Genomic DNA, 6,000 nt, shown 5'->3' with positions numbered 1-6,000 from the left:
TTATTGTCACTATGATTTAGGCAGGGAAATTGAGACATAGGAAACTTGCCATAAGTGGTGGGCAATACAGGCAGTAATTAAAATGGTAGGGCTTAAATGCATGGAAAGTTGCCATTGCAATTTAGCCAAAAATGCTTTACCTAAAGCTTTGTGATGATCAGATTCAAATTCCATTTTTATCAGTATTTTTCATAGTTCAAAAATTTTCCTAAACAAATTCTTACATAACTATGATATATTAAAAGTACTATATTTATATTCTAGGTAGCTTATTTGCTTGAGAAGCTAAAGAGATAAAGACACATGAGTTGAAACTTCCTCTTCATTTAGTACCACCACCGTCTTCCTTACCATCTAGACATTGCCAACACAGCACTTTCCATTGCTCTGCCTGTCCTGTTGTGTTTCTAGGGGCAGTTAGTGGAGAGAAAAAATCAAGACAATGATACAGGGAATTATCTCAGTAAAGAGAGAGGGAAAATGGAGAAGAAAAATTGAGTGGAGGAGTAGGAAAGCAACAACTTAGTTGACTTGGTAACTAGGAGAATATTGATGGAGAGATTTGAGAATACACCAAAAAAAGAGGTAATAGGAGCATCTTTGAGAAAAAGGGAAGACAACAAAGCAGTGGAAAACAGAGAACTTAAGAAGTCTTCAATGTAAATAATTGGTTAAATCTATTTTAATGGTGTCCAAGAAACTTCAAAGAAAAAAAAATGGCAGTTACTTCTAATCTGTATTGCAGTTTATGGTCTGTATTTCTTTCACTGTGTCTCCAAAATGAGCCACAAAAGCCCTGTGTTTTATTTGGGTTATATTGAGACCATGGCAACATAGAATCTTAAGAGTTGAAGGAGTCTTAAAGATATGAAGTCCAGTACCTCTCCCAATGCAAGAATTTATTCTTGTCATTTCAGAAAATCCTCCTACTATCATTTCAGTGCATTTATAGTAAAATATTCCTTCCCTGATGAGACAGGCCATTTCATTTCTAAACAAAAGTAAATATTTTATCATATTGAATTGAAGTCTGCCTTCCTTCCATCAATATGCTACAAATCTTGCTCTATATAAAATCACCTTAGCCTACTATTCATATAATAGTTCCTGAGATATTTGGAAAGACTCAATGTCTTTTCTGAAAAATTGTTTTTAATCGAAGGATAGAACTGTACTGGGAGCTTATCCTTCATCCCTTCTACTAGTCACCCTTCAGATTAGGCTCACCTCCAAATATATTACTCATGATTTCTCTGATATATGTTTAACATCTTTCCAATTTTCTATTGACTCATGTATGTGCAAACATGTAAAAATAGGACACAGATGGGACACTCAAAATAGGGTCATTTAAGGAAGGTTTATTCACAAAGGGAATTTTCAAAGGTGTACATGTAGAACTATAATTGGGTCTAGGAGCCTCTGAACTTGCATCACCCTCGCCCTGACTAAACAGGCAGAGGAAGTTGTTATCAGAATGTGGAAGATGAAAATTGTATAGAATGAGCCACTTTGAAAGAAAAAAACTATCTTCTGAAGAGGTATGCTGTAGGCTCAAGACAATTCACAGGGAGGGAGTGACCAGAAAATCAGTACCTAAACTCACTCTTCTCTCTTCCACTGAGTTTCTGAAGGGGGTCCTCATTGACGGAGCCAAATGAGAATCCAAAAGATGAGTTTCCCAGAGCAGAGAGCAAAGTAATACGGAGAGGGGTGTGGAGAAAGAAATGGAAAATATCTGACCCACACTCTGCTATTGTTATAGATCGCCCTTCCATAAAATCTTTGGCTCTGTTTTGAGGTGATCAGAATCTTTCAACCAGTCATGTCACCCAGAGAGGTTTCCTTTGTATGCTTTCAGCTGAACAACAAATGCTTTATTGTTTGGTCCCACTTATTAGAAACTTAGTTGTACAGAAAGACTCGCCAAAGTAATTCACATATGTATTGTAATGATGCTTCTGACATTTCACATTCTTCAACTTCTTGATTGTCCTATAATAAAACTTAGCCTTCTGGTGAAAAGTGTCATTTTAGAGTCTGAGCATAGTGGGCTTTCATGGCCGTTGATACTGACTATTGTAACAAACAATACTAAAAAGATAAAAACTCCTAATAGAAGTAGGTTGCTTTGCTCTTCATATAAATGAAAGGGGAGAAATGGTTGGGTTCCAAGGGAGGAACAGAGAAACAAGCTGGGGAATTGACAGTAGAACTGGCTACCTGCCATTACTCTTTTAGCTTTGCTTTAGTAAGCTTTTAGCCAATAAGGAGGACAATAGACCTCTTTGCATACCTGATGCTATGCTGGATAACAGCCCAAGCCTTAAGAAATCTAGACTGTACACATGGAAAACTAGAAATATTTGCATTTATTTAAAAATATCTCTCTGCATAAAAGTGGTTTTTACACAGCTAAGACCATTTTTTTGGAGTTCACTTGTGTATAGGAAAATGTGCTCTTTTCTTGCCCATCCACTTGCCGTAGAAGAGCATGAATAAAGCAAAATAAAATAATCCAATGAAGCTTGTGTATCCATTATAGCACTTTAAAGGGAAAAATGAAACATCCCATCAAAGAAGCTGAGGTTGCTTTGCCTATACCATCCAATTTGCTAATACAGAGTTTCTGAGATGTGGCTGATATAGTTGTCACCATCTCTGGTGTGTCCTGATGCCATTGTTGCCTAGTTAATTGCAAGCACTTATAGGTCTAAGATAATTACCTCATTTCTATGTATACTTCAGTCAAGTCCAGTGCTCGGTAGCTCATAATGTTCTCCCACACCCGGTATATCCTATTTTTTCCTGTGCTTCCCTCCTGAGACTCATTTCAAACTTGTAGTAATCATTTATTTTAACAAAGTTGAAGGACCTCAGAACTGGTAGGCTTTAATCTTAAAATAGAAATTTGGCAGCTATTTCCATGATTGGCTTGGGAGTGGTATTCTAAGTCACCCTTCATAAGACCTTGTTCTACTTCTGTTCAGATTCAAGTCACAATATGAAATAGGAAAAATGTCATCAAGCATAAAAAGAAAGTCAGATAGGTTGATAGCCAAAAATGAACTCCACTGGAAAGTACAGCAAGAATGGCATACCAGTCACCCTCTTTTATTCAAATCTGAAAGTAAGTAATTTTTATGTTAAGCATTGTTGGAAAGGCATGGGAGACTGATATGGACGTGTCAATGTAAAATCATGGTTGCTAGACACCGACAAATGGGAGCATAAACTTCACTTAGCTCTGTCGGCAGAGGAGCCCAACAGTGCCTCCAAGGACCTTAAAGGTTAACAATAAAATCTCAAATTGAATCCTCATTTTCAATGTGAGCCAATCTGTTATAAAACAATGAATTGGCATGAACATACCAAGGCCAATGAGTACAGTTAAGCAAGAGCCTGTCAGCGCACCCATACTTTATCACCCATGCAGAGAGTAACTCTCCATGACATTAAGGATGCTCTGTTTGATGGAATGTCACACTTAGTTGACACTGGCCTTATCCTGGATCGTAGATTCTCTGTCACATCCTGCCAGTTTAGAGCAGGACCTAATGATTACAGTGTTTTACCTTACAAGCCCTGATGGGAAACCAAAGCTGAGTTGAGCTGTGTAAATTGCTGCCCAGCATCAGAGTTGCCAATGGAAAGTGATTGATAGAGGAGATGGCCAGCCATATGGAAGAAAAGAAAGTGAAAAGTATTGTGTCTGATCTGTGTAGAAAAACTTAAAAAATCTCATCAGACCAAAGGAAAATGACTAATAAGAGCTTCGAAGAATTTTGAGGCTGCAGACTGTTCCATTTTTTTGGTGACTCAAATAAAACAGAAAATTCCACTCAGTAGTTACAGGGCAGATAACTCCCACAAACATACAAGAGTTTGGATAGATGGTTTTAATGTATATAGTTGTACATACTATGTGCTAGGCATCGGGAACCTGGAGATGAAGAAGATCAAACAAGCCCAATTCATGGGATTTATTCATAAAATAAGTATTTTTGTGTCTTACTGTTCCCTGAAATTAACCAATGGGCAGAAGCTTTCCTGGATGAAAGTTCAGAGAGTTGCAAGTTTTTTCTGATGACTCTTAAGCCATGTATACAGCCTAATAATTTAAACGTCCATTCCCCTGTCATAGTTACCGAACAGTTGCTTTTTTAGTTTGAAGCTGCTTCTTTGCCAGTGTGTTCTTGCTGTAGAAGGGAAGCCTGCAGGTGGGGAGGCATTGTGGTCCATTTGTTTATTTCTCTGCCTTGAACTTCCGTGCCTCCTGATGCATCTTTCTCACTTCAGATGGAGTACAGTGGAATTGGGACAGGGCATTGAAGGAGTGGAGGAGAAGGCAGGAATGTTCTCACTGCATTGATACTGCCTTTAGTAGGGGAACTCTCTGGGTTTGACAAGGTTTTAAATTTGAGCCTTTTTCTTATGAGTGTTTTTGTGAGTTCTTGACAGATGCCCCAGTGAGTAGGCATGTCTCTTCTGAAGTTCATTTGACACTCTGAATGTATCTCAGTTCCAGTGGGCTGCTTCGGACACCTTCTCCAGTACCTAGACACTCCTGGGTCCACTCCAGCTTCCTTCTAAGGCACTCCTGTGTCCTTTTGGGGGCCCACACAGCTCTCTTATACATTTGTCCTGCACCAGGTCCACAGGAAACATTCACACTGTCTTTCTTCTTTGAGAATGGTTATTTCTCAAACCACAGGTATTAGCTACTCTAGTAGTGCAGGTTCCTTCTAGACCCTGAATTTTCAGCTTTCTCAGGTGTGTTGCACACCATGATCTTCTGCATCATCTAAGCACTGCAAATCTAAGCCCCCAAACCAGCAGATCTGCAGGGGCCGTGGGTCCTCTTGTTATTCTGACACAGTGGTTTTCAACCAGGGTTAATTTTGCCCCACAAGGGACATTTGGCAATGTCTAGAGACACTTCTGGTTTTCACAGCTGGGAGAAGAGGTGTGACTGGCATCCAGTGGATAGAGGCCAAGGTGACTGCTCAATATTTTGTAATGGGCACAGTATTTCCTGCCACTGCAAGAATTATCCAGCCCAAAATGTCAGCAGTGCTGAGGTTGAAAAACTCCTATCCAAGAAAATACTGGGTGTAAGCTTGCTCTTTTTTGGTAAGTATAGTAGAATTATAAAGATAGAAAGATAGTATTTCTGAAGCTCCCTCGACCTCTTATGTTAATGAAACCATTTGTGGAGCATAACAAATAGCATGGAGGACATGGGGAGTTAGAGAGGAGAAGGGAGTTGGGGGAAATTGGAAGGGGAGGTGAACCATGAGAGACTATGGACTCTGAAAAACAATCTGAGGGTTTTGAAGGGGTGCGGAGTAGGAGGTCGGGGTACCAGGTGGTGGGTATTATAGAGGGCACAGATTGCATGGAGCACTGGGTGTGGTGCAAAAATAATGAATACTGTTATGCTGAAAATAAAAAATAAATTTAAAAAAAAGAAACCATAGACCATACATATTAAGTGTTTACTGAGTGTCAGGCACCGTTGTGGAGCAAGGCTACAGTGGTTCTCATGGGGCTGACCCTCTAGAGGAGATGGATAGGTAATAACCAAGTTAACAAATACATAAGCAAATATCTTACATAAGAAGAGCCCATCAAGAGCCCATGACCCAATCAAGCTGAGTCATGCGACAAAGAGAGGGAGTCATCACTTTCTGTTTGAGTGGTCAGTGAAGACCTCTCTCAAGTAGATACCCAAAGGATGCTATGCAGCCATTCTTGGGGAAGAACACACCAGAAGTAAGAGTAGCAGATGTGGAGACTGTGAGGCAGGAACAAGCATGTAGTGTTCTAGGAGAGTCAAGAGTTATTGCGAGCAGTGAAGAAAGAGCATGATACGAAATGAAGACAAGGACGGATATAATAGGTAGATCTTATGGTCTTATTGCCACAGTAAATAGTTCTTCTTAACTGAGAAACCTCTGGAGAGACTTTAGCCCGGGGTGATGGAAGCATCCAGGAATC

This window comes from Mustela nivalis (assembly GCF_964662115.1).
Source record: "Mustela nivalis genome assembly, chromosome: 1".
Classification (NCBI taxonomy): domain Eukaryota; kingdom Metazoa; phylum Chordata; class Mammalia; order Carnivora; family Mustelidae; genus Mustela; species Mustela nivalis.
This window is presented reverse-complemented; position numbering follows the sequence as displayed.